The sequence below is a fragment of the Muscardinus avellanarius genome, assembly GCF_963383645.1.
Source record: "Muscardinus avellanarius genome assembly, chromosome: X".
Lineage (NCBI taxonomy): Eukaryota > Metazoa > Chordata > Mammalia > Rodentia > Gliridae > Muscardinus > Muscardinus avellanarius.
The window spans coordinates 77,826,640-77,851,079 of NC_137792.1; the positions used below are offsets into that span (position 1 = coordinate 77,826,640).

A 24,440-nucleotide genomic window follows, 5' to 3' on the forward strand; every position below is an offset into this window, starting at 1 on the left:
TGTTCATTAAAAATGAAGACACCTCTGACTTTAATTACCTTCTAGAAGGTAGAATTTCTCATTTCTAATAAACCTTTAAAAATACACAGTAGTTTACTTCATATTTAAATATGTTCATTAAAATTTTTCTTATTAATTTTATATCATATTACATTTTGATTTCCCTTTTAGTTAGAAGATAATTTTTGCTAATAAACCTAGGTTAAGAGTAATACACACAATTTCCATATATTCCTTTAGGAATATATCATGACAATATCAAATATTAAGGAACTATAGAACTGGATTATTAATATTTCTAAATGATCCATTTCCTTCCTTGTTTTTATAATAACTGTTTTTTATGATGAAACACATTTCCAATCTAGGAAGAGAACCACTCCCCTCATAAGAGGCAGCTGTGATTTCTGAAATTAAAGCAGTTTGTTTCATTAAAAATCCCATTTTAGAAGTAGAGGATGTAATTTGATTCATGTTGTGAGTGTAATTGTGTTTAAAATAAAATCTTACTAATGATTGAACTCAGCTTACTGAAAAACACTATCTTTAGAAACATAATCTTGCTTAAAGATGACTCTCTTCTCCAGATATACCAGGAAATAGTGTGAAATACTTCTTAGGAAAAAGTAGGAATATTAGTAGTTATATTTTATGCAAAGATCTCGAACTTCTGAATTAGCTTAACAGTCATGAAGTGCTTAAAGGCACAAACTTCCACTTTCAAATATGCCTCACTTTGAAGGCCTTCAGCTAAAGGTTGAAGATTTCTTTGAGGCTTTTCTCCATTTAAAAAATGCTAGATTTACAAAAGAAAAAATGAGTTTCAGTTCTATTTGTATGTGCTTAAAAGACTGATTTTTTTCTTTGTGAACTTATGTGGTCTCTGTTGAACTACATAAACAAATAGAAATATAGGCTCAACTCAGATTTTTAAGCTCAGAGCATCAGAATCACCACACCATATTCTTTCTAAAAAAAATACCTTCACCAAATGAGGTGGCTCATTCCTGTAATCTCTGTACTCAGGAGACTGAAACAGGAGTATTGTGGGTTCAAGGGCAGCAGTACACAGTAACTTAGAAAAACCCCACTTCAAAATACATAAACAACAAACAAAAACTGCTGAGGAAACTGGGCATGGTGGTACATGCCTGTGATCCCATCACTTGGGAGATGGACACAGGAAGATCACAGGTTTGAGGTCAGTCTCAGCAACTTAGTGAGACTCTCAGCAACTTACTGAGACCCTGTTTCAAAATAAAAAATAAAAGAGGGCTGAAGGTTTAGCTTAGAGGTAGAATGGCCCTGGGTTTCACCCCCAGTGCCCAAAAGGGGAAGGGATTGGGGCTATATCTCAAAGGTAGGTAGAATGACTCTGGGTTCAAACACCATTACCACACACAAAAAAGGAAAATACTTTATTTGTTGGTTTTCTCACAGTGCTGGAGATCAAACCCATGGCATTGCACATGCTAGATGAGTGTTCAACCATCTAAACTGCATTTCCAGGCCTTTAAGAAAAATATTTTAGAATGGGTCGTGTACTTAGAATATTAAGAAACTACCAGAATTAAAGGGACCTTTACAAAGTGACCATATGTAGAAACAATAATACTTTGTATTTATTTCCCTTTGTATTGCTAAGGAATACCGTGTGCATAGGCCCATTAACATAATTCTTGCCCATCCCTTTACCCACATTAGCTCATGATTTTCTTCTTTTATGGTACTGGGGATTGAACCCAGGGACATTCTACTTCTGAGCTACATCCCCAGCCATATTTAAAATTTTATGTTTAAACAGAACCTCCCTAAGTTGCTGAGGATGGTCTTGAACCTGTAATCCCTCTGTCTCAGCCTCCCAAGTATAGCTCATTATTTTCTTGCCATTTTTTGTAGGGACTGGATGTCAGGGTACTGTTCCTGTTCACTTAGTGACAATCTAACATGACTGGAAGATTTGAGAAAAATCTGAGTTATCCAAAAGATCTAGCACATTAGTCAGTTTACTGCACAGGTCATGTGGAAAAGGTACCCAAAGTTCAATTAGTACTGCCTTGGATATGTACAGGTCCTTTTAAGTACTTAGAGCAAATAAAGCAGAATTGAATTCTCTGAAATAAGAAAAATATTTCTTGATAAAAAAACAGTATGGAGGATCCTCAGAAGAATGGGAATGAACCTACCATATAATCCAGCAATGCCACTTCTGGATATCTACTCAAAAGAATGGAAACCAAACTACCAAACTAATGCATGTGTATCTATTTTGTTCATAGCTGCACAATTCACAATTGCCAAACTATCCAGGCAGCTAATATGTCTATCAATAGATGAATGGATTACAAAACTATTGGATATGTACACAGTGGAATTATATTCAGCCATAAAGGAGAACAAAATTATATCATTGGCAGGGAAATGGATGGAACTGGAGGACATCATGCTAAGTGAGATTAGTCAGTCACAAAAAGTAAGAAATCAGATGCTCTCCCTAATAATGTGGAAGCCAGGGAGAAAATGGGTCATAGGAGGAACTCTAAAAGAAGAAGGAAAAACCTTAAATGAGCAAATAAGGTGACCTGAAAGGTATGGGAGGGGGAAAGAGAGAAATTACTTAATGTACATTCACAAATATATCAAATACAGTAACTAAGCCAAACATGAGAAGGAAGGAGGTAGGAGGGAATGAGATGGGAATTGGGGAAGGGCTAAATGAGGATGTGTGCATGTATGCCTATACCAACTTGTACCCTATTAAGATGTATGACTACACTACACCAATAAAAATTATAAAAAGAAAATATTTTTTATTTAAAAGAAAATGACATTTCTCATTAGCTATAAGAGAAAGATACTTTTTATTTATTATTTGAATATGCTTTTACTGGTGTGTTATAGTCTCACAGCATAATATAAATCATATTAACAGTGATATACATCATATAGCACTTGGTGCCACTCCCCCAATGCTAGTTGCCTCCTCATCTTTTCCTTTCCCCATACAGAGTACTGAGATTGGTATTTTTACATATGTACACATAGCCAATGGTAGTATTTCTTTCAATGAACCTCACTCTTTCCCTCTCTCTTTCCCTTAGATCACCTCCCTGGCTCCACTGAGGTTTCTGCTCTGTTATCTGGAGTATTTGGTATCCCCACAACATATGACTCATACATATTCCCCAAATATAAGACCTTTCACTTTTTGTGATTGGTTAATCTCAATATGTTCTCCAGGTCTTTCCATCTTCTTATGAATGACATAATTTTGTTCTTCTTTATTGCTGGGTAGAATTCTATTGTGTATTTCTCATAATTTTATAATCCATTCATCTGTTGATGGACAACTTAGGTTGGTTCCATAGTTTGACTATTGTGAATTTTGCTGCTATGAACATAGATATGCATATATTATTGTAATTCTCTGGTTTCAATCCCTTTGGAAAGATACCCAGGAGTGGTATAGCCATATCATATGGTGGAGATCCATTCCCAGTTTCTGAGGAATCTTCAAACTGATCTCCATAGCAAAGGATACTTTTTTTTAAAAAAAGAAAACATTGCTATCATTTTTTTTATTAATTTGCTTCCCATTTTATGTTTCTCACAGTGGGGCTAGTAATTGTTAATTAGGCTATTGGTTAAGCACAGGATATTTTATAAATTCTCTGTCTAGTTGGAAATGAAATTTCTTTTTAGATATTTTAGAAAAATATGGGTGAAATTTGCAAATTTTCTGCTTGTCCTATAATCATTATAACATTTCTCTTTGTTGCTTATGAAGTGTAGTCTAGGACATTTCATAAAGAAAGACTACTCATGTTACTCATCTTATTTTATTTTACTTATTTTTATTTTGTATGGTACTGGGGATGGAAACTAGGGTCATTATACCTCTGAGCTACACTCCTAGACCTATTTTTTATTTTGAAAGAAGGTCTCACTAAGTTATTGAGGCTGGCCATGAAACTGTGATATTCCTGTCTTAGCCTCTCATCCTATGATTTCTTATTTTGTGTATTAGTTATTAATTTTGTGTTAACAGATAGTATTGATATTTTAAAGCAGTACATTACTAATGAAATGTGAATAAAACATTGGTAGAGTTGGTAAAATGTTAAATGTATTGACGAACTCTTCTTGTTTATAGATTGAAAATACTAAAAACCAAATATATTCATGCTCATAGGAATATGTTGCTCTTCATGCACTTGAAAGACTAAAATATTCCTTTTCTACCTTAATTTTGAAAAGGTCCTATCACAGAGGGATGTGCAGAGGAGGTAGTATTTCACTTTGCCTTGTAGCAAAGGAATCAGAAGAATAGCTTCACAGAAGAGGTCCTTCCTGGAAACAAGTTTTGAAAAATTAGGAGGTGGCCATGAGCATACATTCCAAGTTGTGGAAACAGAATATGCAAAGGTATAAGTGAGCCCATTGTATTCAGAATTTGAAAGTAGGTTGGAATGTTACAGTATGAGTAGGGAGTACTGAAGATGAGACTGGAGAGATAGCTCTCAGCCAAGTGACGAAGGGCTCCGTCTGCTACATTAGACTTTGAATTGGGTTCTTAGTCTATAGGACATGGGGAGCCATTGAAAATTTTATTAGGGCAGAGATATAATCAGATTTAGATTTTTAAAATACTCTTTTGGTCGAAGTAGATAAATGTCTACTTCACCTACCAACTACACTAAGAATTCTCAAATTTATATTTCTACCTTTTCTCTGTTTATGTATTTTTCTTCCATTAGATAATGTAACTATCTTCCCCCAAAGCCATTTTTATGTAGAATTGCAATTGATTATATTTCAAGAGGCCAGCATAAAACCCAAGAGTAGTTATTCAGCAAACACATGAGCATGGGACTTTTGTACTTTAGTTTGTTTCTATCCTACAGTTACATTGGATTTGGATGGAATCTGAGGAAATATCAATGTTATGGAGTTAATTTATTTTCTTGGTGTTGGAGATTTAACCCAGGGATGCTCTACCACTGAGTTATACCTCAGCCTTATTTTATTTTTTTATTTTAAAACAAAAATCTCACTAAATTGCTGAGGTGGGCCTTGAACCTATGATCCTCGTGTCTCAGCCTCCCAAGTACTGGAAATACAGGTATGTACCACAGTGCCCTCTCATTTCTTTTAATCTACCTTTTTCTTTCCTCAGAGGTAGAATGCCCCTGAGTTCCATCCCCAATACTGCAAAATAAAGAAATGAGAGAGAGAGAGAGAGAGAGAGAGAGAGAGAGAGAGAGAGAGAGGTGTAGAAAAAGTAGAAATAAATAATCAAGAGTAGATAAGTTATACCATCCATTATAAAAAGTGATCCCTCATTCCCCCTCCCCTAGTATGTTCTGTGATTGCCAAAAGGATGGGTGCTTGTGGGTCTGGTGGTGTTTATGGCAGAAGCATGAGAACACTTTGAAATATCTGAAGGATTGTCTAAGACAAAAGGAAATCAGCTTGTTTTCTATGACTATAGAAGTTAGATTTAGAACAGATTTTGGAAACCATAATATAGCAAATTGTACCTTTGTGTGAGAGAATATTTTTAAACTGTCTAGAAGTGAAATAGTTAACCTCAGGAAGTGATGCATACCCCATCGCTGCAAGACTTCCAATAAGTAGGCTTGTCAGCAAAAAGTAGAAGAAATTCAAGCATCCACCTGAATGACTTGTAATGTAAAATCCTTTCTTTCTAATCTTCAGAGTCTATGGTTTTATGAGTCCCCACTGATAAGAATTGACATCAAAATATTTTTTGAGCATGAAATACACATTTGATTGCATCATTTATCCTGCTCAAAACATTGGCAGTGAGATCTTTTTGTCAACTAAATTATGTGAAATTCTTTAGTTCTTTGTTCATAGGCTCTTTGTATATTTTGATTTCTCTCTCTCTCTCTCTCTCTCTCTCTCTCTCTCTCTCTCTCTCTCTCTGTGTGTGTGTGTGTGTGTGTGTGTGTGTGTGTACGTGTGTACTGGGGATTGAACCCAGGGGCCTTCTACTTCTGAGATATACCCCCAGCCCAGTGTTAGGGATTGAACCCAGGGTACTTCTACTTCTGAGCTACACACCCAGCCCTATTTTATTTTTATTTTGAAACAGGGCCTCAGTAAGTTGCAGAGGACCTCACTAAGTAGTTGAGGCTGGACACAGACCTGCAATCATTGTGTCTCAGCCTCCCAAGTACTGGGATTACAAGCGTTCACTACCATGACTAGCTATATATTTTTATCTTACTCATATGTCTTAATGGGGTACAAGATGGTGGAGACATACATGCATACATTGTCCAATTAGCCCTTACCCAATTCCCACTCCATTCCCTCCCCCTCCCTCCTCGTGTTTGGCTTAGTGATTGACATTGAAATTTTTGATACAAAATACATCATGTGCATTAGAGAATTTCTGTCTTCTCCCCTCTCATCCCCTCAGTTAGGTCACCTTATTTGCTCATCTATAGTATCTCCTTCTTTGGCTAGAGTTACTCCTATGACCCATTTTCTCCCTAGCTTCTGCATATTAGGGAGAACATCTGATTTTTTGTGACTGACTAATCTCACTTAGCATAATGTCCTCCAGTTCCATTAATTTCCCTGTAAATGATGTAATTTTGTTCTTCTTTATGGCTGAGTAGAATTCCATTGTGTACATATCCCATAGTTTTGTAGTCCATTCATTTGTTGATGGACATCTTGGCTGGACATCTAGTTTGGCAATTGTAAATTGTGCAGCTATGAACATAGATACACAGGCATTAGTTTGGTAGTTTGGTTTCCATGTATTAGAGTTCCCACTTCTCCACATCCTCACCAGCATTTGTTATTGTGTTTTAAATGATTGCCATTCTAGTTGGAGTTAGGTGAAATCTCAGGGTAGTTTTGATTTTCATCTCTCTGATTGCTAATGATGTTGAGCATTTTTTCATGCATTTATTGACCATTTGAATTTTTTTGTCAAGTATCTATTTAGTTCACTTGTCATTTTTTGATTGGGCTATTTGTTTTCTTAGTGCCGAGTCTCTTGAGTTCTCTATAGTCTTTTTTTGTGTGTGTGTGGCACTGGGGTTTCCTGGAAGCCTTTATACCTCCGGGCTACACTCCAGACCTATTTTTATATTTTTTTATTTGGAAACAGGGTCTCTTAAACCAGTGCGGCTGGCTTCAAACCTGCGTGATCCTCCTGTCTCTGCCTCCCAAGCGTGGGGATTACAAGCGTGCGCCACCACACCCGGCATTGAGTTCTCTATATATTCCATGTATTAGTCCTCTATTGGAGGAGTAGTTGACAAAAATCTCCTATTCTATTGGCTCTCTACTGAGGTTCATTTTTTTTTCAGTGCTGTGCATGGAACCCAGGGGCATTCTACCTCCGAGTTAAGCCCCCAGCCCTATATTTTATTCTTTATTTTGAAACATGATCTCACTAAGTTGCAAAGGGCCTCACTAAGTAGCTGAGGCTGTCCAAGACCCACTATCCTCCTGTCTCAGCCTCCCAAATGCTGGGATTACAAGGGTTCGCCACCACACCCGACTGTTGAGGCTCTTGATAGTTTCCTTTGCTGTATAGAAGCTCTTCAGTTTAATGAAATCCCACATATTGATCTGCCTTTTAATTTTCTTATGCCTTTGAGGTCTTGCTGAGAAATTTTTTATCTGTGTGTATGTGATACAGTGTTGGATCTATGCCCTCTTTAAGGAATTACAGTCTCTGTTCTGATTTCCAAGTATTTGATCCATCTTGAATTGACTCTTGTGCAGTGTAAGAAAATGGGTTTACATTCATTTTTATGCATATGATTAACCAGTTTTACCAAAACCATTTGTTGAAGAGGCTTTTTTCTAATGTCTGTTTTTTGGCCCCTTTGTAAGAAATCAATTGGCTGTAAGTGTATGTGTTTGTTTCTGAGTCTTTTTTTCTGCTCCACTGGTCTATGTATCTGTTTTTATTACTATGGCTTTGCTGTATAGATTGAAGTCAGGTGTTGTGATGCCTCTTGCATGTTTCCTGTTGCTGAGAACTACATTGTCTATTCTGGTTTTTTTTTTGTTGTTGTTGTTCCAAATGAATTTAAGGACTGTTTTTTCTATGTCTGTGAAGAACGACCTTGGCGATTTAATGGGCATTGCATTGAATCAATTAGTTTTGGAAGAAAGTATATTTTGATGATATTCATTCTGCCTCTCTATGAACATGGAATACTTTTTTATCTCCTAAGGTCTTCTTCTAATTATTTTTTCAATGTTTTATAATTTTTTGTAGCGGTATTTTACCTCCTTGGTTAAGTTTATTCTTAAGTATTTTTTTTGGGGGGGATATCCTGAGTGGAAGTGTTTTCTGGATTTCTTTCTCAGTGGATTTATGGTTGTTATACAGAAAAGTTTCTGATTTTTTAATTCAGTTTTGTATCTAGACACTGCTGAATATGTTGATTAGTTCTATAAGTCTTTTGGTTGAGTTTGTTTGTTTGGTCTTCTAAGTGTAGTGTCATGTCATCTGCAGATAGTGATAGTTTGAATTCTTCTTTTCCTATTTGTACTCTTACCCATCACTCTTAACAGCATTTGCTAAGTTGGCATATTCTATCTTCTATTTTTCTAGAATATGTAAAGAAATGATAAAAAGAAAAGGGTTCTGTGTTCTAAAGGTACATGCCGACCCTGAATCCTGCCATTGGTACTTTTAGTCTACATTATAATGCTAAAAGCTATGAGAAGTTGTGTTATGAATAAAGTTGTTGAACCTTCTTAAAATCCAGCACTTTCCACATGTTTGAACGTTTCTTGCAATAGCAAAAAATTAACATTACAGAATAGTTTTTCATTTGTCATTTCCTATTCTTTTCTGTAATTTTTTTGATCTCCTTTGTTTGAATCTCTTTTCTTGGTCTCATGTGCTATTTTTCTCCTTCCAGCTCCATTCCTAAATCTAGAGTTGGTAAATGATGAGAGAAAGAAGTAATTAGACTACTGAATTATAGGAACAGTTTGAGGCCTCATGAACTATTCCCTGTTACTCCAGGACATGAGAATGATAAATGGAAACATTGGGATCTAGGGGAATATGTAAAAGGAGTAATCATGAAAAATGAGAGTGTTTTTGGCATCATGAAGTTTTTTAAAGTCATTTCATAGTCAGTTACTCAGAAAGTGAGTCTTCGTTTTATTGGTAATCTGGACCTACTTCTGGTAATTTCTAATTTTCAATGCTGTTCTGTTTATGATACCATCTGTTTAATTAATAGTCTTGAAGCACACGGATAAAAAGTGGGGTTGTGTTCCAAAGAATGTGACATGACCTATGTGAGGAAGGTGACATCGATACCATTCATTTCTTGATACCTTTCTCTAAAGATTTAGGTTATTTTTCTTTGTTTGGAGTAGTTCATGACAGGTTAAAAAGAATGAGGGGGAGAATTTATTATACAGCCTATTTTTAATTTGAGATATTCTACTTCTCTGCACATGAGACTGTCTCAAAGTATTAGTTTTCCCCAAAACCCTCCATATAAACCAGTAATATGAGTCTAAAGACATCTGCAGTCACAGACAACTATTATTTACTGAGAATAATAATAACCTGAGGGTATAGCTTAATGATTCAAAAATCAGCCTCATACAAAGACTCTATCTAGTGTCCTTAGAAACCAATGGCCAAATCTGGGTCAATTTACCCTTTTCTATAATAGATAAATTGAATACTATGTTGAATTTATATGTGTGTTTTTGAGTGAAGTTATGAAGACTATTTGGTCTCCACATTAAAGATATTACCATTGTTTCAGTAAGTAAGGATAATTCCAGTGTTATTTCCCCTAAATTATTTCACCTTGGGTAATTGAGAATGCACAAGAAACTTAAATGTTCTTGTGTTCTATAATATTTTAAATTGGTAAACAATAATTTGTTAATGGGTAATTAATTTTTGCCTAGGCTCTCATTGGTTTTCTGCCTCTTTAGAGGTTTGATTTAGAGAGTGGAAAAATACATGGATAGTTGAGTTGATAATATTTCTGACTCTAATATTTCCTATGTTGTATGGTATTTTTCTGGATTTTATTTGGAATAGTGAAACTATGCTTTAAGAGAAACATTAGCCATTTCTTAGAATTTTAACAGATTAATCAAGGCCTACATGTTTATTTTAGAAATTTTGGAAAATGAAGGCTAATATAAAGAAGAAAATAATAGTTATAAATCCATATTCTTGGGAGGTTGGGGCAGGAAGGTGCCTTAAGCCCAGGAGTTCCAGCCTGAACAATTTAGCAAGACCCCATTTTATAAACAAAAGTTGCCAGTGTTCTACATTCAGAGATAGCTGCTATTTAACCAATAGTCACATTTTTGCTAATCTTCCAGTTGTCTCTGGTGTCTGTATATTTTGTTTCCAAATTACCAAGAATTTAATTAGTTCCCAATATTTCCCTGTTATACTTCTTAACATTCCTTTGAAATCTAAATACATTTCTTATTTCTTTATAATAAGATTATAATAATGGAACTGTCAGAGGGTATGAAATTTAAAAACTCTTTCTTTGATATTTCTAATTTACTTCCTAGAATGGTAGTGTATTAGTCTATGAATGCTGCCATAGCAATACCATACACTGGTTAGTTTAAGCATAAAACAGTTATCTCACAGTAAGGAAGACTAGACATTCAAGATCAAGGTAACAGTAGGGCTGGTTTCTGGTGAGGCCTCTGTTCTTGTGGACAACTGCCTTTTGCACATGGCATTCTTACATTGTTCTTTCTCTGAGTGTACTCCATTTCTCTGGTATTTCTTCCTCTTCTTATAAGGAAATTAGTCCTGTATTGATAGGGACTTATTTTTAGATATCATTTAAACTTAGTTAAATTTTTAAATTTCCCATCTCTATTTCTTTTTATTTCTATTGGTGCATTATAACCATACATCACGATGAAGTTCTAATCTATAGAGATACATGTACACAGCACTTGGTGAACTTTCCCCTGGATCACACCTCACTCCCTCCCCTTTCCTGTGCAAATTTTCAGATTGGCATTGATAATTTTGTATATGTACATCATGTCATATATAAATAATTAGACCTCCCTCCCCTAAATAAAAACATCCCCTAAATAAATGCTAAAACTCGAGAAAAGAAATACGCCAGCCTCATGGCAGAGGGTGTGACAGCAACATCATATAGCCAGCAGTGGTGTCAAGTCCACTGTGCCTGCGACAGCTCCAGATCAGTTCACTCAACAACCCACCAGTCTCCAGAGAAGAAAGGGACTCAGAACGGAGCTCAAAACCAGAAAGAAATATGCCAGTCTCATGGCTGAGGACACAGCAGCAGCACCATATAGCCAGCAGTGGCGGTGAGTGCACCAGGTCTGCTACAGCTCCAGATCAGCTCACTCAACAACCCACCAGGCTGCAGAGAGGAAAGGTAAACAAGGAACTGAAGTGAGCATCTGTGGATCATCTGGGTGTAATTCAGCAGTTTTTTCTGCACAAAGAATGTTAAAACCTCCCAGGGGCCAACTCATCATGCTCTCCAGGGACTCAGAAAGGAGCTCAAAACCAGAAAAGAAATACGCCAGCCTCATGGCCAAGGGCGTGGCAGTGGCACCATATTGCCAGTAGCAGCGGTGAGTTCAACGGGTTTGTGACAGCACTAGATCAGCACATTCAACAACTGTGAGTGAAATAGCGGCCCCTAAGGGAGAAATCCCAGTACTGAACCCACAGGGACTTGCACAGCTTTGATAATCTCCCTGGGTCTGAGATTTTGCAATATAACCCAGTAAAGGAGTAGCGGTGGCAGAGATACCACACCCTAGTCATAGCTCCCCATGGGAAAACACCCAGCCCGGCATCCCCATGGTCTTGTACAGCCTCAATTAACTCCCTGGATCTGACACTATGCTATACAACCCAGTAAAGGAGTAGTGGTGACTGAAATGACCACAGACTCGAGATCCAGAGCACTCTAAGTGAAGTCGTAGTGACCCAGGGAAGAACCCAAAGAAGGCACAAACTTCTGAAATCATGGGAAGGAGGAATAACAATGGAGCAATGAATGCCCACAATCCCAAAGCATCAGAACTTGATAACACAGAAATTCAGACATCTCCAGAAGATAAAATCAGGAATATAACTGTAGAAATAATACAGGACCTTCGAAAAGAATTTAGAGAGAATCTAAAAGATATAAAGGATGCAATTATTGAAGTAAAGGCCTCAATTCAAATTATAAACAATCGATTAGACCACATGGAAAATAGAATCTCGCTCCTCATAGATGATCACTCCAAAAACGAATGCATAGTTTTTAATTTAGAAAAATATCATACAGCAGGAAGTTGACATGGAAGAAATATGGGCTCATTTTAAGAGAGCTAACCTAAGAATAATTGCAATAGAGGAGGCAAAAGGTGAAACCAAAGGGATCAATAATTGCGATGGACCAGCTCAGTTGGGCAGTTTAGAATGACATTACAATTTAAACATCTATTATCAGGAAGACAATATGATAAACCAAAGTTTGTTAATCTTTCAGTGACAATTTTGAAATTTCTAATAAACTTAAACCTTTAGCAATTTAAACCACATGAACTAAGGTGTTTTCTTAGTTTTTTTTTTCTCATTTAACAAAGCTTTCCTTTAAGAACAAAAAGCTGCTGGAGATTGAGCTCCCAGGTTTGAGCCAGTATCAAGAATAAGCCTTTTATATGTAGGCCGAACAATAAAATCTTTGTATTTGAGCTGTCAGGCTAGAGTTATAATTTTGATTTAAAAATTGACCTTGGTCAGACAAGGCTGACCCTTAGTCTAGTTAACACAAACACCTTAGAAAAAAATTAGAAAAAGACTATCATATTATAACAGTTTAGGCTAAAGATAAAAAAAACAAGCTGTATTAGTCCAATATTAAATACCAATTATACGAAGGAATTTTAGTTCAAGGCCTCTATATCTTGTAGGACTATGTCTCTGTATTTGAAATTTCCATTTAAATCAAACATAAATAATCTTTAGTAGACAGAAAATTGGCCCAAAACTCTCTAAAGACACATGTGGACAGTACATGCCCCAAATTCCAAAGTGGGTGTGTATCCTGTGTTGTTTGTATTGGTATTCACAGTTACATAAACATATGCCAAATTTTCAAATTCTGGTACATGAGTTACATCCATCTGCCAAACCATTCGGGGCTTTAAGCCCCTTGGGTTGACTCCCATCTTCTGTATTTTATGTGTAAGTGGATATTGTTCACAGTCTAACAATTTGTCTAGCCTGTTCTCTAGTAATATGAAACATTCTTTTTAAAGCTAAAGCATTTTGATGATGGAGTGCGTGGCTTCTTTGTGCCTGTTCTATAACATTATTTATTGAAATTTCTCTTGTAAATAGATCAGCCATAGCATTTCCATGTGCTAATGGTCCAGGTAAATTAGGATGTCCAGCAATATGCGATATAAAATTTTTGTTTTTTCACCCTTGAATGATTTTTTGTAATTGTTCTAATAATGTAATAATTTTTTAATGTCCAGACAATAGGGCTGTTTCTATAGCAGGAAATATTGAAACCACATACTTTGAATCTGTATATAAATTAATCTTTTTCTCCCAATGGGTCAAAACTAATATGACAGCATAATTTCTCTTTGCTGAGCAGAAAACTCTGAATTATGATGAATTATAGGTGGGTGGTCTGGTGTATAAACCACAGACCTTCCTTTGGAAGACCCATAAGTAAGTATAGTAACAGCCTCACTTAAGGGTTCCGCAGACACAATTTGTGGAAAAATAAACTGGACCTCTCTGGCAAATTTTATTAAAGGATGCTTTGGTAAATGGAATGTTACTTCTCCAATATAATTTAATAAAGCAATACCCCAATCATCATCATTCTGTAATAATGTTTCAAACTGTTGTTTGGTATATGGAATTACAATATTGTGCATTTTTCTTCCAAATATTTCTCTTGATCTACTTCTGGCCTTAATAATCAATTGACTACACAACAAAACATAAGAAGCCACCATTCTTACTTGTGTTTGAGGCAAATGTATCCATTCTAATATACCTTCCTGCCACAAACACCCCGTAGGAGTATAAGTGGTAGGGAGTATTAAAAAATCCCATTGCTTCTCATAATTTATTTGCTTGACTTTGGCTTTCTGCAACCTCTCTTCTACCAAGGCCAATGCCTGCAACATTTCTGGAGTTAATTTTCTTTCTGGCTTAGGATTTGGGTCTCCATTAAGAGCTTCATATAAAGCATGCAAATCACCTGTGGTAATTTTCAAGTAGGATGTAACCCAATTTATATTCCCTAACAATTTCTGTAAATCATTTAATGTTTTTATTTTATCCAATCTAATGTGCATCTTTTGAGACATTATATACTCATCATATATTACTTTTCCTAAGTAATTTATAGGCCTATTTTGTTGTACTTTATCAGGTGCTATCTGTAGGTCATATTTAGTCAATTGTTGAAGCAAATGTTTAAGAACTTCTACTATTTCTTCTTTAGAATGAGCTAACAAAATATCATCCATATAATGAATTATATAAGCATTTGAAATTTTTCTTCTAATTTCTCCAATTGCCTTATCTACAAATTTCTGGCACAAGGTTGGAGAATTTTTTATTCCTCATGGCAGAACTTTTCACTGAAATTATTTTATAGGCTAAACATTATTTAAGAGAGGGAAGAATAGAAACAAATCTTTGACCAACTTTGAGAAGATGCAATCTCTTAAATTATAATAATTTTCTAATTTTGGAGTATCATGGGTGGGGCAGATATGCCTAGCTGTAATGCACCCATGGGTCTAAGAGTCTTATTAACATTTCTTAGATCAATTAACATTTTCTATTATTTATTTATTATTCTGTTTAAGGAATTTTTATAAAAGCAAGAATTTTATAATCCAAATTATATTATTAATTTTATTATTTAGAACAAAACTGATACTTTGAGCTATTTCACAGTAAAGAGTTATAAAATTAAAGAAAGAAATGTTTTAAATTTTTGTACTTCGCTTTAAATTATTTTATGGGTTTTTTGTTATTTTTGGTATTAGGATAGATATAGAGAATAATCAGCATTTAAGCGATATTTTTCTTTATCTCTAGATTATTGAAAACATGTATCATGACAGAAATCACTTTTGTATAATCTTTATCAATCACACCATTATGCACAAGGAGGCCTTTTAAAGTATTGCTGCTACAACCAGAATTTAACCCTATAGTATTTTTTGGAATTAGGTCCACATTTTCAAGACTTATTTTATGAGGATTATTAATAACTAGTAATTGTTGAGAATGAGGAGCTGGTAAATCTATAGCAGCACTCTCTTGCCTGACTGCGGTAAGTGTCATTATTTCTGACGAATGCTTTAAAAGATTTTTTAATTTTAAGCTACTATACAGAAAATTGTCTCTCATTTGTTTGGGGATGAAAGAATACTGCCTATTAATTTTTTTATTTTTTGTAATTTGCTTTCATCCTTACCAAATTTAAATCACATTTATTTTTATTCATTTACTTATTTACTTAAATATTTTCCCTTTTTATACCTAGGACATATTCTAGGGAGTGGCTGTTTTTCTCCCTTCTGTCCATCTTCTTTTACTTGTACTTCTTTTATTTTACTTACTTTATTTTATATATCGTGGCTTCCCATAATTAAAACACTTTTGTTTACTCATATTTTACATCCTTTTTTATTTCAATTGCATCTATTTGGGCATTATGTCTTACTGTTTCTATGTTTTTACATGCTATCATATAATTTAAATTTCTGCTTTTCTTAATGAGCCAAATAGCTGCTTGACAATCTTTATTAATGGTATTGAAAACTAGTTGTCTAATTAACATTTCTAACAATTTTATATTCTTTTTAGTTTTTTATTTTGTTTTGCTATTTTTTATTTTTTTATTTTTAATAGAATCCTGCAGTTTCTAATTAAAAGAACTATATTCTTTGGTGGGTCCCTGTAAAATTTTTGTAGACGGCTTTCCTGTTTCTGTTTTAGTTCTTTTGCCAATCTATAACAGCAGCTTCTCGAATCCAATACGGTTGCCGCGGTTGTACATTTTTGACCTGAGTCTTTACATCTAACCAAGCTCCAATTTCAATAAAATAACTCATTGGACAACAGGGCTGGATTTCCCCGAGCCATTTGATCATGCATAATTTGTTTTGCCTTCTCATTGAGTCACATCTGCCATTGCAAATATTGTTGACCTGTAAGGACCTCTTACTGTACAGAAATCACAAAGGATCCAGTTCTCTGATCAAGAGTGCAAGAATTGAATGCAGTAATTAGAAATAAGCCCATAAAGCATGCATGTCTTTTTTGAAAGAAGAGATAATATCAAAATTAGACCCTCTCCAATTAGTTTGCTGCAGCAGATCAGGATTAAAGGTGACAGGAAAGGTGAAAGCTAGTCCCAAGATTTAAAAGACATAAGTTTTGGCAGAACTGGATCCACTCTTTGTTCAAAAAGTTTATGGTTATTGTATATTTTTCACCACAGGGGCCAAAAATGGAAGTGAGCGCTGGTGCCAGGACACTCATTCCAACTTCTTTTCCTGGGCTTTCTGAGGCAAAATATCCTTCTGATTTTTTAGCATGATCTAGATTTTCCTCTGACAACTTATATACATGAAGCAATTTTTCAGTTTCACTTTCCTGTATCAAAAACCATGCTGTCAACTTGTTGAATGATAATTTAATTAAAGACTAAGTGACCCACCACTAGGGGGAAGTGTTTCTCCTCTTGCCAACTGGCTTTCATAATATATATGTATATTTTCTCAAATTTTGTTCCATATTTCTATTGCTAATTTATAGCAATTTTGCAATTCTTCCATTGATATCTTTATCTTATATTGCTTTAAAAGATGATGTACTAATTTTGTAAAAGGATTCTTACTTGATTTCCCATACTGCTTCCTTGTGTTTTCTTAGCACTACTGTTATTAGCTTTCTTATGATTATCTTCGCAATCTTTACTCATGTGTAATAATCGGCCACATGGGAAATGGACCTCTTTTCCAACTGGAGGTGTCTGCTTTATATATAAATTAAATGTTTGTCCCTTCATGACTACAGCGTACGTCATTCCCTGAGTGACTGCTGGTGAGGCATCTGATAAAAGCCCCATGACTACCTATTATATATATCCTATCGCCTTCTTACCCTGGCGTTTTTTCCCAGCGAGCCTGCAGCGCTCTGGCGATGACCTATCCTTTGCCTAAAAATTAAAGAAATAAAGAAAAGAGATAGATTACCTTCCAGGACTCAATCTGAGATGACTAGGTTGGGTGCCATCTGCGACGGACCAGCTCAGTTGGGCACTAAATCTGGTCACTAAATCCGTTCGGGACTTAATCTCTGAAAGGTGGGCAAAGGCTTTGGTTGTAGTTCTGCAGAGGCTATTTTCTGCAGCGATTCCTCTCCCTTATCAAGTAAAAACTCCTTCAAGTCACCATAAGCATGAGATTTCGTCCCTGGGGGCTTGGGAGAGAGGAATCTGAAAAAGACTGACATGGACAACTGCCTCTTGTGCAGCTGACAGAGTTTTATTTTTCATAACCAATATTTATACCCTTATTCCCAGTGGCAAAGTGTAAATACCAAAGGACAATAGTGAGGCATTAAGTGTAAACAAGATAAACAGGATAAAAGAAGATCTGTGGCATCACAGTTTAAGATTCGTCTGGGACTTGGCGATTAAAGTCAGCCCCCTTGGCTTTTGTGATTGAGATCAGATTTCTGGCCTCACAGGTGAGCCCTAGGGGGCAAAGTCTGGAGTCTGGAAAGGAGTCAAAGGTGGGAGTCACACCCAAAGTTCTTTTTGGAGAAATTCAGTCTTTTAGGATCCCCTTTAATGCTTTCAGAGTCTTTTGTTCCTAGGGCTTAGTCCATGCCCTCCTCTGTCTGGCAAGGTAGGTCAAGCTGTGTATGATCCAGAGGGCTGTGGTGAGAATCTGTCCGGTCCTGTCTGCTCCGCCATCTCCTATGAGGCAATACTTATAGTACAGTTAGTAGACAGGGCCAAAAACATTATAACACAGGTGATTGGATTTCTATAATTGTTCTTTAATGAATAACCTTGAAGCCAGTTTTTTATTGCAGACTTTGGGATTTTTACTATCCTGCTGTTGAGTCACAAATGGTAGGCTTTTGTTAAGTCAAGGCTAGGAAAAGGCTTATTTGCATCTCTAAAAGAGAAGCAGATGGCCCAGATTCCAGAGAGACAATTTTACATCTCTTTGGGGAATAGAGCAAAAGGTAGGAGCCTGTGTTTGCAGCCTTCCCTGCTGGAAGAGAGGTGTTGGGAGCTAATCTGTAGATCAAAGGACCTGCCTGTGGAGAGGCACTGAAAGGAACTTTGCAGCCCTTCTCCAGCCCCTCTCCAGCCCCTGAATTCTGACTATGTTTTATTGCAGCTGGAGTAATGCTGAGAAAGTCTGAGGGCTCAGACATATTACTAGAAAATTTATCTTTCACGGACTCAACTTCTTCCACAGTCCTAATTCTTGGGATCTCATTTTACATCATTGGAGCTATTAGTATAGAATTCTAAGAGCAAGGAATACTATTGCCAGAGATAATGCTCCCTCCTTGGGGCTTTACCTCCGTGAAGCATTTTTGCCAATCATGCGAGCATTTTCATGTGCACAGATGCCGAAGAAGGACAGTGGCAAATAATCTCTTCAAGGAAGTAATAGAGAATTTTCCAAACACAGAGCAAGAGGTTGATACACAGGTCTAGGAAACTTATAGAATTCCCTTTAGACAGGATCAGAGAAGAGGTTCCCCATGCCACATAATTGTCAAAATTACCAATGTGAAAGCCAAGGAGAGAAACTTTAAGGGAACAAAAACAAAAGGCTAAGTGACATTCAGAGACAAAGCAATTAGAATCACTCCAGACTTCCCAAACCAAATCATGAAAGCCAGAAGGGCCTGGAGTAACATATTCCAAACTCTGAAAGAAAACAACTTCTAGCCAAAAATTTTCTACCCAGCAAAACTATCTATCAAATTAGATGGGGGAAATAAGAAGCTTCCGTGACAAACAGAAACTGAAGGAATTTATGTCTTCAAAACCAGCACTAGAGAAAATACTCAAGGAGATTAACTACAAAGAAGAAATAGGTAATAGTCCTCAGAACCAAAAAATGAAGATTTCCATCCAGCAGACAACTAAGCAAAGAAGAATAAACAGTATGTCAAACAGAAATAAAATCTTAACATGTTAGGAATTAAAAATTATCTCTCAATAATCACAATGAATTTAAATGGCCTCAATTCCCCAATAAAAAGACAAAAGTGGCAAAATGGATTCAAAACCAGAACCCATCCATCTGCTGCTTACAAGAAACACACCTTACAAGTAAAGATAAGAACAAACTCAAGGTAAAGGGCTAGAGCAAGGTAATCCATGCTAATGGAACTCAAAGGCAAGCAGGAGTAGCAACTATGATATCAGACAAGTTAGACTTCAAACCCAAACTTATTAGAAGAGATGAAGAATATAAAATTTCACACATAAAAGGAATAATCCAGCAAGAGGAAACAATAATCAACAGCTATGCCCCAAACATAGGTACAACTACTTTCATAAATCAAACTCTCTGTGACATGAAATCACACATAAATCCCAATACAATAATACTGGGAGAGTTCAACACACCTCTCACAACATTAGACTGATCTTCCAGACAAGAGGTCAGTAAAGATGCCTCAGAACTAAAGAACACCTAATCAAATGGGCCTGTTGGAAACATATAGAATATTTTACCCAATTACAACGGAGTTTACATTTTCCTCAGCTGCTCACGAAACCTTCTCCAAAATAGATCACATCCTGGGACACAAAATGAGCACTGGCAAATTTAAAAAATGTGACATACTTCCCTGTGTCATTTCAGACCATAATGGAATGAAACTAGAAATCAACTATAAGAAGACCCAGAGAAACAACATAAACATGTGGAGACTGAACACCACACTTCTGAATGAAGAATGGGTCATAGAAGATGTAAGAGGTGAAATCAAGAAATTTCTAGAAACAAATGAAAATAAAGATACAACATATCAAAACCTCTGGGACACTTTGAAGGCAGTATTAGGAAAATTTATAGCACTGAGTGCTCACATAAGAAAAACAGAAAATTTCCAACCTAACAACACACCTCAAAGCCCTTGAAAAGCAGGAGCAATTGAACCCCAAAGCCAGTAGAAGACAGGAAATTATTAAAATTAGAGCAGAAATAAATGAAATAAAGAATAAAAAATACAGAAAATCAACAAAACCCAAAGCTATTTTCTTGAAAAAATTAACATGATAGATAAACCACTAGCAAACCAAACTAAATAAAAGAGAGAATCAATTCAAATTATGAAGATAAGAAATGAAAAAGGAGACATGAGTACTGACAGTGTAGAAATCCAGAGGATTATCAGAAACTACTTTGAAAAACTATACCAAAATGGAAAATCTAGAGGAAACTGACAACTTCCTAGATAAATACAACCTTCCTAATCTGACTCAAGAAGATATAGAACACTTAAACCAACCAATAACAATCAAAGACATTGAAACAGCAATAAAGAGCTTACCATTAAAGAAAAGCCCAGGACCAGATGGATTCCAAAGTGAATTCTATAAAACCTTTATAGAAGAGCTAACTCCAATACTCCACAAACTATTTCATGAAATAGAAAAAACCGGAACCCTCCAAATATATTTTATGAAGCCAACATCACACTAATACCGAAACCGAATAAAGACAGTTCAAGGAAGGAAAACTACAGGCCTATATCGCTGATGAACTTGGATGCAAAACTATTAAACAAAATACTAGCAACACGCATTCCTAACCACATAAAGAAAATCATACACCAAGACCAGGTAGGGTTCATTCCAGGGATGCAAGGCTGGTTCAACATATGATGATCAATCCATGTAATTCACCATGTAAACAGAATCAAAGACAAAATCACATGATCATTTCAATAGATGCTGAAAAAGCATTTGATAATATCCAACATTTATTTATGATAAAAACACTGCAGAGAATTGGAATAGAAGGAACATATCTCAACATCATAAAGGCAATTGACAATAAGCCCACCACCAACATCATATTAAATGGGGAAAATCTTCAAGAATTCCCCTAGAAACATGAACAAGACAAGGATGTCCATTATCACCACTTCTCTTCAATATAGCAATGGAGATTCTAGCCAGTGCAATAAGGCAAGAAAAGGAAATCAAAGGAGTACAAATAGGAAAAGAAGAACTCAAACTTTCACTATTTGCAGATGATATGATACTATATTTAGAAAACCCAACAAACTCAACCAAAAGGTTTATAGAACTGATCAACAAATTCAGCAAAGTGTCTGGATACAAAATCAATCTTAACAAATCAGAAGCTTTCCTGTATACCAATCATAAATCCACTGAAAAAGAAATTCAGAAAACACTTCCACTCAGGATCTCCCACAAAAAAAATAAATAAAATAGTTAGGAATAAACTTAACCAAGGAGGTAAAAGATCTCTACAAAGAAAATTATAAAATATTGAAAAAAGAAGTTGAAGAAGATATTAGAAGATGGAAAGATCTTCCATGTTCATGGATTGGCAGAATAAATATCATTAAAATGACCATCCTCCCAAAATTGATCTATAGATTCAATGCAATGCCCATTAAACTACCACGATCAGTCCTCACAGACATAGAAAATTTCAGACCTTAAATTTCTCTGGAATAACAAAAAGCCCAGAATAGCCAAGGTAGTTCTCAGCAACAAAAACCATGCAGGAGGAATCATAATGCTGGACTTTAAACTATACTACAAAGCCATTGTAATAAAAGCAGCATGGTAATGGCACAAAAACAGATACATAGATCAATGGAGCAAAATAGAAGACCCAGAAACAAGTCCACACACTTTCAGCCAATTGATCTTTGACAAAGGGGCCAAAAACATACACTGGTAAAAAGATAGCCTGTTCAACAAATGGTGTTGGCAAAACTGGTTAACCATATGCAGAAAATTGGAAATTAATCCCACTTTCTCACTCTGCACATGAGTAAATTTAAGCTGGATCAAAGACTTGAAGAGGTCATAGGTCCAACAATGCAACACATAGGCACAGATAAACACTTTCTCAACAAGACCCCAAAGGTATAACAAATTAAAAGGCAAATCAATACGTGGGATAGCATGAAACTGAAGAGCTTCTGTTCAGCAAAGGAATCTGTCAAGAATTTCAACCGAGAGTCAACAGAATGGGGAAGATTTTGTCACCTACCCTTCTGATAAAGGACAAATATCTAGACTATACAGTGAACTCATGAAACTTAACACTAAGAAAACAAAACATCCAATAACAAAATGGGTAAGCGAACTAACTAGACATTTCATGAAAGAATAAATTCAAATGGCCAATAAATACATGAAAAAATGCTCAATGTCATTGGCAATTAGAGAAATGCAAATCAAAACTACCCTGAGATTTCACCTAACTCAAACTAGAATGGCAATCATTCAAAACACATACAACAACAGATGCTGATGAGAATGTGGAGAAGTGGGAACTCTAAAACATTGTTGGTGGCATTGGAAATTAGTGCAACCACTTTGGAAAAAAGTATGGAGAATCTTCAGAAGAATTGGAACAAACCTACCATTTGATCCAGCAATACCACTTCTGGGTATCTACCCAAAAGAAAGTAAACCAGACTACCAAACTAATGCATGGGTATCTATGTTCATACCTTCATAATTCACAATAGCCAAACTATGGAACCAGCCATGATGTCCCTCAACAGATAAATGGATTACAAAACCAGGGGGCATGTGCACAATGGAATTTTACTCAGCCATCAAAAAAAGCCTCAATTACATCATTTTCAGGGAAATGGATGGAACTGGAGGCCATTATGCTAAGCGAGATTAGTCAGTCACAAAAAATAAGAAATCAGATGGTTTCCTTAATATGTGGAAGCTAAGCAGAAATGGATCATAGGAGGAACTCTAGATGAAAAAGGAAATCCTATAGTGGAGCAAACAAGACAACCTAAATTAGGGGATGGGAGGGGGAAGAAGGAAATTCTCTAAAACACACAATGTACTTAAACATATCAAAGTCAACCATTAAGGTAAGCAAGAGAAGGAGGGATAGGAAGGGAATGGGGTGGGAATTGGGTAGGGGTTAAATCAGTGATGTGTACATGTATGTACACACAAGTTTTTTACCCCAGTATGATGTATGAATATAATGCACGAATAAATAAATAAATAAATAAATAATAAAACTCTAAAGTCATATTTAGGGTTAGGGCATATACAGATGAATTTTGTAGAGCACAGTTTAGTCCATAATAGATGATTACATTGACATTTCTCATCCCATTTTGCTCTTACTAACAATACTAATTGTGCATACCACACAGACATGCACATATAACTGCTAATTTAATAGAAATTGCATTGTTTTACTTTGAATTTTTTGATACTTTGTGAAACTTCTTAGAAAGTTTGAACATTTTTGAGTCTTCTATTCCTATAATTTGACCACTTTTTCTTCTTGTGCTTTTTCTTAATTGTCAGTAAAACTACAATTTCAGATGAGTATTTAGTTATTTTGAATTTTGTCAGACATTTTTGTTTGCACAGAAGTACCATATTTAAAAATGTTACTTGTCATTACTTACCTTTGAAATACAACAAAATACACAGGGTTAATGATATATTAATTTCCATATTATTGAATCACATGTTTCATACTCACTATATATTCATAAAAACTGTTTACAAGTTGGATGAATTTATTTTCTGCCAGTTAGAAGAGGTAGCATCAGGGTTAAAGCAAAAATCTTTGCAGGTATTGTTTACTCTGAATTAGTAAATATAGCAGCATTTCCTTAGATATATTGACCAGAACTCTGATCTCACAAGATGTCTAGTGAGAAGAGTGTTTTGTTGGTCAAGTAGCTTTGAGAACTGTTATATCCTATATCTTTTGCCTAGTGTTTACAATGCACATCAGGAACTGAAAGGCTGGAGATGTGCCTGTTGTAAAGAAATATATATTTTTTGGGGGGTTGTACTGGGGTTCCTGGAAGCCCTTCTACCTCCAGGATACACTCCCAGACCTATTTTATACTTTTTTATTTGGAAACAGGGTTTCTTAAGCCAGCAAGGCTGGCTCTGAACCAGTGTGATCCTCCTCTCTCTGACTCCCAAGCATGGGAATTACAAGCGTGTGCCACCATGCCCGGCAAGAAATCTATTTTAACTTTTGTAAACTGAGTATTTCCAAAACTTACTTTGACCATAGAATATATCCCCTTAATTTATTTTCATTTATGTGATTTATGTTATCTTTTTATTTTGTAACATTTATAG

General features: G+C 35.6%; 1 protein-coding gene across 2 annotated transcripts in view; it reads left to right on the top strand.

Annotated features, from left to right (window-relative positions):
• SMARCA1 (SNF2 related chromatin remodeling ATPase 1) overlaps window positions 1–24,440 on the top strand; it is a gene marked incomplete at both ends in the record, with an annotated part of 134,157 nt that overhangs the window by 107,505 nt on the left and 2,212 nt on the right. The gene's annotated exons all lie outside the window — the stretch shown is intronic.